Below are 13,209 nucleotides of genomic sequence, written 5' to 3'. Positions count from 1 at the left end.
TATCTCTGAAAGACGAATACCAACAAAAATAACTCACAATCCACATTCATTTATCCATCATAATTTGGTGTACAGTCGACAGCATATGCCTCTACATTTTTTGCAAAATAGAATCTATTACAGCTTCATAAGGTACTACATTTCAATTACAAATAACAAACGTGAACTTCAAAGTTCATCGTACCAGTAGTAACCTGTCATATTTGTACCTGTTTATCCGATTTGATGTACAGATAAAACAAACATCCTAGTGAGCAGTGTCACGGATGTGAATACAAACCAAAGTTCAGGAAAAAAATATTTGAATGCAGATCAACTGTGTTTGTAGTTGGCCAAATATGGGCCAATCTCATTCCAATGTTTGGCCATTGAAAGACTGTGAGTATGGTGAGATCCTATTGCGGTGGTATTTGTAAAGACTCTCTATAGATGTTGTTTCTTTTTTGGTCTCTCAACTAACGAGGAGATTTGCCTTCTAAAGTAATTTAATAGTTCCGATTTCATTACGAAAGATGGGCACAAAAATATTGTCAGATTTCGTACAGTAAAGTAACACTTTCTACGATGGTATCACAGGTTCTATCAGAAATTAAAGATAGGGTAAAGTGGCGCGTTTTGGGGGAGGCCCAGCGGTGGATTAGTTTGGGTCTTTGAGTTGATGATGTACAGCCAGCGTCAAATAGTTCGTGATACCCAAAGTGGCCAAAAAGTTAAATACACAACTTTATTCCAGTAGTACCAGAGACATATTGCGAATTTTTTGGCTAATTTGGGTGCCACGAACTATGTGATTCTGACTGTACCTATGGTATCTAAATATAAATATATAACTCATAGGTGACTTAACTGATTGACTCACTGATTGACTTAGTGATCTATCAACGCACAGCCCAAACCACTGGACGGATCGGACTGAAATTTGGCATGCAGGTAGATGTTATGACGTAGGCATCCGCTAAGAAAGGATTTTACGAAACTCTTCCCTTAAGGGTGTAAAACGGGATCCACGCGTACGAAGTCGCGGGCGGCCGCTAGTGGAACATATAACTAGTAGTAGTGCGCAAAATATTACACTCGCAGTTTTATACCTAACTAGTAAAGTTAGGAATTCTTATCTCAAACATTATTGTGAGCATTCATTTAAATTTTAATTATTAACGATCTGAGCAATTTTCCCATTATCGACACATAACCATATTATTTACAGCGCTTAAAGTAAATCCGGAAAATCATCGCTAATGAACGCTTTAAAGTCGCAATCATACATAATCAGCCATTGATGTAATTGCAAACGCGGTTTTATCGTGATGTACCAGTAAATTGGATTGTATCGATCTCATACACGTCTCATACACCTTAACATGCAAATGATATGTTCTTAGGTGTGTAAGCTTGGTAATGAGCATGCATGCTGTGCATGCGCATGTGAGCTTTTGATATTTTCTACTGCGTAATCGTAATGCTGAGGCCTGTCAGGCGCCTTTGGCTATAAAGACTGATGTGAAGACTAATCACCTCTTTGTGCCAGAAAAAATAGTATCTTATTTATGACTAAGAAGACAAGTAATATATTAACAAACTAAATTACGAAACGATCATAAGCACTAAGCAGTCTTTATTTTATTTTATTTCAACAAAGAAAGAGATGAAGTTTAAATTAGTATTGCCTAAATATTACCTACTAGCTGTGTCCGCGACTTCGTAAGCGTGAAAATAGTTTTTGCAACATTTCTTTACTGCTCCGACCCTATTTTCTGTAGGGCGATGTTATAATAACCTAGACTTCCTTGATAATTAACACGAAAATATTTTTTCAAATCGGACTAGTAGTTCCGGAGATAAGGGCGTTCAAGCAAACTAAACACTTCAGCTTTATAATATTGCGGTTCTTTTAATCAGAACGGAATATATCTAACCATCATGAAGAAATCAATGTACCTATATGCCTACAAAAGTAATCTCATACATTACTATAAAAATAGAATGTTCGGTCCAAACAAGATTGGTTTTCCAAAAAAGGGCTATTTAATGTTCACTTTATCTAACGTGGTTAGGCCTATTACGATCAAATTAGTGGATTTCGTCTATTTTTGTTTATTAATGATTATACTATACGTTTGACAGTTGATGTCTGATTTCACGACCGAACAATGTCTCCAAGGCTGGTATTAATTAAGAAAGTTAAGTTTTGGAAATTGATCTTACTGTGAATCGAACGTTGAACCTCCGGATTCTCCGTGCTGTTGCTATCAGACCATTATTGATTTTCTATTATACCAAATATAGAATCGATTTCTGTTGGATAAGAAGGTCGTCCCACATTATTATAATTTTATGGAAAAACATTTAACAAGTGGTTGAATTGACAAAAGATCATAATGGCCAAAAAATAAGGTTGTTGTGTTCATCACTTTACGGGACTATTCCCACCTCTTGTTCCCACCGCTGCAACTCCTGTGTAGCTAGGATCTACAGCTTGACCGCCATAAAAACCCATCCAGTGAAGGTCAAGTTTGTCCCGGGAGAAAGTTACCTGTCATTGGACCCGCAACGAAGAGCAGCTGTTCACCATTTGCTGAAAAAGTATCTGATAATCTGTTATCGCCGGTAACCAGACCACTATTTATTGGACAGCGTCATATTATGATAGCCATCTGAAACTTAGGCAGAAACTGTTGTAACCGACCTTAATTCTGTAATCTAAAACACTTGACATGTGTGCAAAATTAATACAATATGAGCTTTCGGCATCAGCCATGTCAATTCAAATGTTAGTTTCAAATATAATCTGAATATTTACTGCCTATCGACAGATTCCTTAACGCATAATGCCAATAAAGATTCCATTTTAAATGGACAAGTTTTGCAATGCTCCATACTTGGGGAATTATTAATAAATTATCGAACTAAACACGACTGTAGTAGAAGAGTTGAACAGTAGGTTTGCAGCCCTTAAATCCTCAGTAGCTGTGTTACTGTACGTAGTACTATGTAAACTAGCGGCCGCCCGCGACTTCGTACGCGTGGATCCCGTTTTACCCCCTTAGGGGTGGAGTTTCGTAAAATCCTTTCTTACCGGATGCCTACGTCATAACATCTACCTGCATGCCGAATTTCAGCCCGATTCGACCAGTGGTTTGGGCTGAGCGTTGATAGATCACTATGTCAGTCAGTCAGTCAGTTACCTATGAGTTATATATATACATTTAGATGAAAAAACAGCACGAAAAATACTGTTTGTGCATTGATTTTAAAATAGGTCGCTGACACTAAGGCTGTATCAAAATAATATTGTGATAACAAGAGTCAAAACCGGACTTACGCCCGTATTCACAAACATTACTATGAGGACAGTGCGCGTGGACGCATAGGCTGACACACGAACCAATCACAGAGCTCTATTCAACGCTGTGCGTTTGATTTGCTGCTTCACTTAAGCAAGCATCGTTTGTGAATACGGGCGTTAGATTAGTAAAGTAAAGTGAAGTAGTAGAAATTGGAGTTAAAGTAAGATACATATACTTAGATCACTTATTCAGATCACTCATAATCTTATAATGAAAGTACTTAAGTCCACTGAATATACTTCTCTTGTATCTACAATGTTTTAAATAAGGTTATCGGGTATATGTCAAATCAATATAGATTACAATGACATGAACAGCTTTAGATACATCTATTATGTTTCTATGTAACAAGTTTTCCTCTTTGATATTTATTATGTTAACGACACATCAGACCTTTCCACACATCATCTTTATTGCAAACCTCTATCTTATATTATTAAGATGCCACAGTACATATTTAGCTTATTATGTTATTGTGCTTACAACATGAATTAAAAATAAATACATACAGATTAGATTGTTAGCACAAAGTTGTACATAATTATGCACAATAGGGATGCTTCCTGGGTAAAAAAGCAAGAGTTTTAATTACTCCGTCATTTAACTTATCGAAAAGTACTCGACACGTATTTTTCACTTTTTCAAAGTAATCAAAATTTAAAGAGATAAAGCACGCCAAAGTTTATAAGAAGAGGCCCGTGACGTCAAAGTGCAGCACTTTGTGACGTCGCGCGGAACTTCAACGCACCAAAACTTTGTAATTATTTGTTTGATTGACAATTGAAAATATACGTGTCCAATACTTTTTGATATTAAAATTAACTGATAAAAAGCCTATTCTTGTGTTTTGGCAGTACTACCTTGTTTCATACATTGAATGAGTCAGTGGATATAATGGTAAATAAAATTAATTACAAGTTACATAACAAGAGGCTGGAAGTAAACATAACATACACCTTAATTAATTTATATTGTATAATTATCGTAAAACATTTAATTGATTCTTTATGATGTGTCGATATTATGTCGATAAATGCCACGATTTTAGTGTGCTATGTCTCGCTTATTATAAGTTTAATAATATTTCAGAATATTGGAGAAGGAACAAATGCAATGTATTGTACTGTACATACTTAGTAAATTGAGGCAAAAGTAGGACATCTATGAAAAAAGTCAGATAGCCGAATAGGATATTTTAGACTGAAATCTCCGCGACCGGAACCGCGGGAAGTACTAGCAAGTTTATTAAAAGCTATGTATGGAGAATAAGGAATAATAAAATAGAGAGATATACAGTGTGTTAGGTAAATGGGTATATGAGCCGGCATATAAATGGTATGGTGAAGTACAAAATTTGATATCATCATTTTTTTTTTAATTTTCATACAAAATAAATTTTATGAAATCCGATTTGTATCAAAATTAAAATAATTAAAATGAAGATATCAATTTTCTGACTTCACCATACCATTTATATGACCATGTTAACATGGGCTAGTGTCGGCTCATATACCCATTTACCTAAGACCCTGTAGAATTCCATAACTTCGAACTACCTCCGATTATAATCATGGACCTATTAAACTCATAAAATAAGAAGAACTGATTTGATTTCATAAAAAATATGTAATAACAATGAACACAGACACGTATGCAATTGAAACGTATTAAAATAATTTCGGTATGCTTATTCCAAATGTAAAATTATTCCGTCCTTGTCTAATAACGTTTTTTGAGACTCATCCTGCCTACGCACGTCTATAAAGATATCGACGAGTCAAAACCAAATTAACGATTTATATGAGGAAATAACTATTAAATAGAATTAGATCACATTTGGAGTTGTATGATTTATTGAGTTTAGTTTAGAGTTATTACAACTACACTCAACATCAAATAAACCGCACCTTCCGCGACGCGAACTTTAAAGATTTTCTTCTGACACAATTATGGTACCCCAACAATATTGGTGTTATTTGAAAGCCCAATAAATATCCTTAAAGAAAAATACATTTCATTTCTAAATAAATGATTAACATATACCATAAATGTGACTTGAAAATAGACCTCACTTTGGGCTCACTTCTGGGATCAATTAGACCAATTTTTATGGTTATAAAACCAAATAAAGATCTCACGTGTCCTCTTTGACAGATGGATAGCGATTAATCCCAACTTAACAGTTTTATAGTCATAAAAATGGCTATAGCGTAACTACCTATTTTTTGAAGAAGTGACTCTGGCTCCTTGTAATGACACGTTTTTGGGGTAAAAACCTTTGCTTTAATGAAATGAAGTTTAGAACTAGGCTTTCAAATGGTACCAATGTTGGTGGGAAGTGGGGATGCATACGTTTGAAAGTGCTTGTCGCGGGAGGTGCGATTTATTTGATGCCGAGTGTAGTTTTTGTTGTTTATCAAAATATTAATAAGGTTTATTGTTATAAGGTAAAATATTTTTGAATAGACAGATTAGTGGTCCCGCTCTCCCGCATCCAGCATCTTCCCGCAACCTTCACCAGATCGTCGGTTCACCTAGTAGGAAGCCTGCCCACGCTCCGGTCGTTATAGAAAGCCTTGTGGGAGGCCTTTGTCCAGCAGTGGACGTCATTTGGCTGAAACGGATTTGAAACGGCTTAGCTCAAAAAGACCCTACATAAAGAACATATACAACAGCCGAACATATATAACCTCCTCCTTTTTTGAAGTCGGTTAAAAAGACTCTTTTGAAGTTAATGATAGAGGCTGAAATATTATCCCGATGAAACTTCATTTAATATTATAAAAACTATAAACTTTGTGGAAGAAACTTCGTAACAATAAAGGTTATTGAATGACTTTCTTGTCAACTTGGGATAACTGGGACAATTGATTTAAATATTTTCAGAACTGAAAGACACTATGAATTGTCATACAAATAATTTATGCAAATGTTAGTCATATGACTTTACCTACATAATTAACATCTAAAAGTAGTCAAGTAAAAGCTACAAAAACATATGGGACTGAATTAAAACCTGATTAACATATTATACCCCATAGAATATTAAGTCATCGTGTAAACATTTTGATTATTCTAACCGAATGATTGGGACTATTGATCAGCAGAAGGCTACATCAATTACCTGCTTCTGTAGGAGGATAGAGCATTCTTAGGTAATATTGGATGCTTAAGAGTCTAAGCACACGATGCGTTGCGGTGGCGGTGCGACTTCGGAGCGGTGTCACTGCATCGTCTTAGAGCGCTTTCACAATTAGGCGATTTAGCAGCGCGACTAACGCGCGACTGACTTGCTGCCGAAAATTTCATACTATGTGATAGCAGATGCATGCCTTCACATTATAATAACGCTGCTGCCGCGCTGCAGTCGCGCTACTAACGCCCTAATGTGAAAGCGCTCTTACATAGAAATATCTGTGGCGGGCACACGAGCGGGGCGGCTCCGCTATGCGCGATACGGCGAAAGCCTTGCTGTTTTTGCGGTGCGGCGCCGCAACGCATCGTGTGCTTTGGCTCTAAGGTAATATTGGATGCCTAATCATCTATTTGAGGGCAAGCTATAAATCTTGCAAGTGATAGAACAGGTGACATTTGACACATACAAATTAAGCTTAGGAAGCTCTTGTAGTCTAGAGATTAGAAAGTTATACCTATCTCAAATTTAGGTCCTAGGTTCAATTGTGTATTACACTGATAATAAATATTTCGGTTTCATTAGGTCATTGGGAGCTTAAATAAAGTGCCTACACTTAATAGATAGTTCTTTGCAAGGTTTTCAGTAAAAAAAGGTTTTCAGGTCTAATAAAACGCTACACTGTAAGTTGAACATAAAGGCACTATTTTTGGCGAAACTGGAATTTCAGTAAAAATTTACTGCTTCAAGCAGGACACAAACCCACAAACTTCAGCTTACAACAACGCTATACTGATCACGAGCTATAAAGCTAAGTTTGAAAGTTAAAAATATAATGATAAATTAATCTGATCGACCGATATGGTTCAGTGCTTCGGGCAGAACCTAAATCTTAATAAACCTACGTGTCTGACAATGTTTTTTACTTCGTTTTTGGTTCAACAGATTTTAAATAAAAGGTCGTACCACGTAGGTCGTGATGTGTCTGGATATGTTTTACTTACTATGTAGTATGTTGTTTTTAATTATACTAATTAATTAAGAATTTGAAAGTATATGACTGACTACAGGCACATCAAGCACGTGTATTAATGTAGTTTCTTAAAGTATATGTACGTATAATTATGATTCTTTGTACTTACTCTAAAAAGTGCGATTTTTCAACATAAATGTAGGTAAAGAGGCACAACGCCCGTTTTCAGAAATCCAAACAAAGTAATTTTGGTACAATAGCAAAGTTAGTGCACAGGATAATCACTACAAAACCTAACCCACGATAGCATACCAATTGCATTACTGCACCAAGATGAAACCTAAGAATGTAATTAATAACTTCCATTACCGTATGAAAGGAATGGTAATCATTCTATCAATCATAGTGAAGATGCTTTTGTATGTATTCCCTTTATTCAGGAACGCACATCCTACATTCAACCTTAAAATAATTGGGTCTTGTATCAAAGTTGAATGCAGCTGATGAGTAAACAATAGTAAGCACCTACACACTATTGTTTACAAGTGTTTAGTGTTTAGATTGGCATCTTAATGTAATAAAATTAATCAGAAGTGATGGGTGGTCATAGCGTCAAATTTAAAATCGAAGAGGTGGATGACGTCAACCTTTTGTAGTATGATGTCTACCTTAGTCAGTTTCGTCGTGGGTCTGAAAGTGTTCATCATCATCATCATTTCAGCCACAGGACGTCCACTGCTGAACATAGGCCTCCCCCAATGCTTTCCATGTTGACCAGTTGGTAGCGGCCTGCGTCCAGCGCTTTCCTGCTACCTTTATGATGTTGACGGTCCAACTTGTGGGTGGACGTCCCACGCTGCGTTTTCCAGTACGCGGCCTCCATTCCAGAACCTTGCTGCCCCATCGGCCGTCAGTTCTGCGTACTATGTGCCCTGCCCATTGCCACTTCAGCTTGCTAATCCGTCGGGCTATGTCAGCGACTTCAGTTCGTTTACGGCTCTCCTCATTTCTGATTCGATCTCGTAAATAAACACCGAAAGGGATATAGTAAGTTATTATAGTAAGGGTACATAATCAAAAGTTATATTTTAGGAAACTGTCACCATCAAATGTATCTGAAGAAGTCAAGAAGTGTTAGGCTACTTAATAATCTGGGGTGCGATGGTGAGGGACCTCCTCGTGGTGCACCCTGGGCAACGTCCGCGTGGTCTGTTGAGTTTAGAGTTATACAATAAAGGCATCCCGTAACCAATTGAGTGGGCCGGGGGCCGTTGAGGCATTTGCCCGGGCCACGATGCAGGGGATATCTTTAAAAACCCCCACAGGTGGTGGCGTTTGCCCGAGCCCATTCATTGGATGGCCGCTTTGGGTACTTCTCTGATCAACAAAGCTGACTGAGCAGCGGCATGAAGAAGACCGTAACCCGCTACGGCGGGCCGCAGGTCCTGTTGTACCAGGGCCGCGAGGAGAAAACCTCTATAAAAACAACTGGAGGAGGGGATTGGGGGTTCCCTCGAAGCCAGAGAGGCTCGCTCGTGAGCGTGCCTCTAGCCTGAGGCGGAGCTGCGGACGAATGTCTAACTAGGACAATAATTCGCGGCTCGCTACGGTGGGTCGTGTCGTGTCTGTTGGATGATGTCACGAATAGAATAAAATAATGTATTTAAGGTTAACAATAGCGTAGAATAATTACCTATAGAAAAGCTCCTGCTGTATATCCTCAGCTGTCTATCATCGCAGACAAAATTCGATTCAAAGTAACAGTTACTCACTCATACCTTGGTTTCCTACATCTTCGTACATGTGAGTCAGACGATCCTTGACACCGGCGTGGGAGGAACAATACTATTAGCCACGTACAAGTGATCCTGCACGAAATAATTAAGCCATTGTTTTGCGTCTGGCTAAACAATCAACTTTGGAAAACTTTTGGATGCATGTGGGTCTGTCTCACTTTATTCAAAACAAATTAATCCTTTATTTGACTAAAACATTGTTAATAATACGAGTACATAGGTTAAATACAACGTGCAAATATGAATGAATTAATTTAAATATCTGACAGTCTTATAATTACATCTTTCCGACTTCCAAGTTTTATTAGAACATTGCCCCTTAAACAATGCATATTCGTGACAGATTCTGTTTTGTAATCGCTTTACGAAGTAACCAACGTACAAAAAAGGGGAACGAAGTTATTTCGGAATAAACTGTCACGAATATTATCTACTTTGTTCAAAAAAGACCTGTAGTACGAGAAAGGACCGTATCTTCTTCTTTTCGTGTCGACAACAAACCTACACAGTGTCAGCCCAAAACTCCGCCACAAGAGTGGCGTTGTCAGTAGCACTCATCAAATCCTCCTGAGTGCAGTTGCTTGGGCACTCAGGGCATGACATCAGGTGCTTCATCGATTGGGGAACAAAACCGCACCTGCACTCCGTGCTCAAGCCATCCAAGAATCCCCACCTGGCCAGATTGTCCTTACTACGGCCAACCTGCGTCCGAAGTCTATTTAAAGACTTCCAGGTAAGCCAGGGGAGCTCATGTCCAGGCGGAGGACTCTCAGACATAAGGGACAAAAGGGCAGGGGAGATCAGCTCTCTCGCGCCATAACCTGCATCTCTCTTTTGACCGATCGTCATGAAGGAGAGGGGACACACTTTTTACCAAATTGAAAGGACCGTATGAAACCCTACGTCACTTGATAAGGATAAGCTCCATGGCACACGTTCAGAAAAGTTGTGAAAAGCTTGGAACAATTAATTTTATAAACTTCGATTTGGCCGAAAGTACAAGTGTTTATCACGCTATTACATATATCGATTGTATATAATAACGCGATATATCATCGATAAGATCCTAGCGTGGTTGATGATTCTTTATTTATAGGGGCTGACTGTCCGAAAAGTGATATGATTCTATGATTCGCAAAGCACGTTAGGAGTACGATTGAGCCATGCCAGACACTTATACTTCATTAAATTTCACACTAGGGTTATGACCTTAGTTGTTACTACAAGAACTACTATTTCTATTTGGTTAATCGCCATGAAGTAACCTTCCAAATATACCGTTATCTTAAGAACAATATCTGATATGCAATCGGTACGAATGTGGTAGAGATGAGCTGTGTCGAAACTCAACCTATTACTATGTAAGTGCCAAAGCAGACCGGCAATTTTGAAAATATAGTAGTTATGGTAAAAAGTGGACGAATGGATTGAAGTGATTCAATATTCTCAACATTTACTTCAGTTAGCAATCAAAGTTAGAAGTCGATACATAGGTAGGTATATCGCACACCTAAATAGCAGTACAACTCAAAACTGTTCTTTTTACAGGGACAGCAGTAGTTCACGTAGTTTTTGACACAGAGAAAATTGCAATATATCTCGAGTTGGGATAATTTTGTGTTGTCATGATGCAACCCTTTATCTAGATGAGTGACATGTAAACAGCTTGGGTTTCAATTATTTTCGTTTTAAGTGGCTAGGACACAATTGAAGGACGTCCACTGCTAGACATAAGCCTCTCCCCCAAGGATTTCTGCAACGTCCGATCCTGCACTGCCCACATTCATGTTTTTCCCATGATCTTCACTAGATTGTTTGTCTACATAGTAGTACATACTATGTAGACAAACGATCAATACAATCAATACTATTTAACTTTATTTGTTAGGAAAATTACCAGTTTCTCTTGGCGCGGATTATTCATCCAGTTATTTGGTCACACGCGTGAACTACCAGATTGCTAAACGCCAAATTGAACTATATTCGATCGGATTCAGATGAGGCATTAAAAGTAATGTGATGGTTCTCTATTTCGATTTCGAATTCGTTTCGAAAAAAGCGATTTGATCTATTCTGTAGATTGTGGCTGATTGATTAAGGATCGCTGTTGCGATTAAAGAATTCGGTCGGAATTTGATTAAATTAAGACATATTTAGATTTTTTGTATATTTTAGTAGGAATTCCATTGTCAAGATCTTCTAATGTTATTAAGTACTGACCTCTAAAAAAATGCCAAGATGTTTTAAAGCTAAGTACCTAATCTAGTTCAAATATAGTTTTATAGTCAATTTTATTAGTTCACAAAGGGGGTTCACGATGCATAAAGGTATTGTAGAATGGCAAAGTTTTCTAGAACTTGATAGACAAATAAACATAATTATTTTCATTTCATGTTAGAGTCAAATATAATTAACTAGCTTTCCGCCCGCGGCTTCGCCCGCGTGGAATTTTGTCTGTCACAGAAAAACTTTATCGCGCGCGTCCCTGTTTCAAAAACCGGGATAAAAACTATCCTATGTTCTTTCCCGGGACTCAAACTATCTCTATGCCAAATTTCATCAAAATCGGTTGCGAGGTTTAAGCGGGAAAGCGTAACAGACAGACAGACAGACAGACAGACAGACAGACAGACAGACAGACAGACAGACAGACAGAGTTACTTTCGCATTTATAATATTAGTTGGGATAATAAGATCGACCCACAAGTATGTATTGAAATACTTGAAGTAACTCTACTTGTACATACTCATGTAGTCTTTAGTAATTAAAAGTCATTTAATATGATCAAAATGTTAACCCTTTACCTACGGGCCCTTGGAAACCAAAGTCGCCTCTCAGTACGGGGTATTTTAACCTATAAAATTGTTTGCTCCACTTCAAATCAAGATATTTTAAAAAGTATCGAGACTTAAGTTTTGAAATTTGGAATATTACATTCTGCAATTAATGTAGTTTCATAATTACAAGCGCATTTTACACTTAATTTGCAATTTTATTGTTTTTTGTCGTAAACCGTGATTTAGTATTAGCTTTGCGAAAACAACAATAGATGCCACCCGTATTGAGAAGGGACTTTTGACTTGGCAACAATAGGTGCCTCCCGTAGGTAAGAGGTTAATTAAAAATAAAATAAAAATGGTTCTCAACAAAGCTGACCTTTTGAAGAACTTTGAAATTGTCCTTAATCTATTCAAAACATAAATACTTCTTACTCGTCCGTCTGTGTCGATTTAATCTCGAAAACCATCGGACGATTTATAATCTGTTCAGACAACCTCTTTTTTCCTTGAAGAGCTTTTAATGTTTTATTTAAATCTAAGGCTGGGTTGCACCAGTTTACTTTAACTTTGACAAACGTCAAAAATATGTCAAACTCCATACAAAAAACACTGGTTATCGTTATAGTTACGGTCAAAGTTAGGTGGTGAAACTCAGCCTAAGACCCAATTTATGAAATGTCAACAATAGGATTGAACTGAGGCAAAACTTCTTGTTTTAACTAATAACCTAATTTAGTCTTAAAAGCAATGCATTTTCTATGGGTTATACCAAGGTTTTAACATGCATAAGTGACACAACCATAAGTGACAACTGATATTGAAACCTTGGTGTCAGACATTATCAGATGCCACAGGCTTGACATGACTTGAAACAAACACAATACTTATGTATTCAAATAAACTGATTTGTGTTTGAATAATGTGTAATGGTTGCAAAGAGAAGATGATTAATTTTACATATTTAAGAACAGAAAATGTGCTAAAAATCTATCAGTTCAAGATTATACAAAGTTATTTCTGTCCTTTGGAGGACTAACTATAATTTATTGACTTCAGTACCCCCAACTACCGATGATACTTTCTGGCATTTTAAGTTGATTTTACTGTGATAAATGACAGTTTTAAAAATACTACAGTACCTATTAGCATGATGAATAGAGGGGTCTATAAACTATAGGG

The sequence above is a fragment of the Ostrinia nubilalis genome, chromosome 17, assembly GCF_963855985.1.
Source record: "Ostrinia nubilalis chromosome 17, ilOstNubi1.1, whole genome shotgun sequence".
NCBI lineage: Eukaryota > Metazoa > Arthropoda > Insecta > Lepidoptera > Crambidae > Ostrinia > Ostrinia nubilalis.
This window is presented reverse-complemented; position numbering follows the sequence as displayed.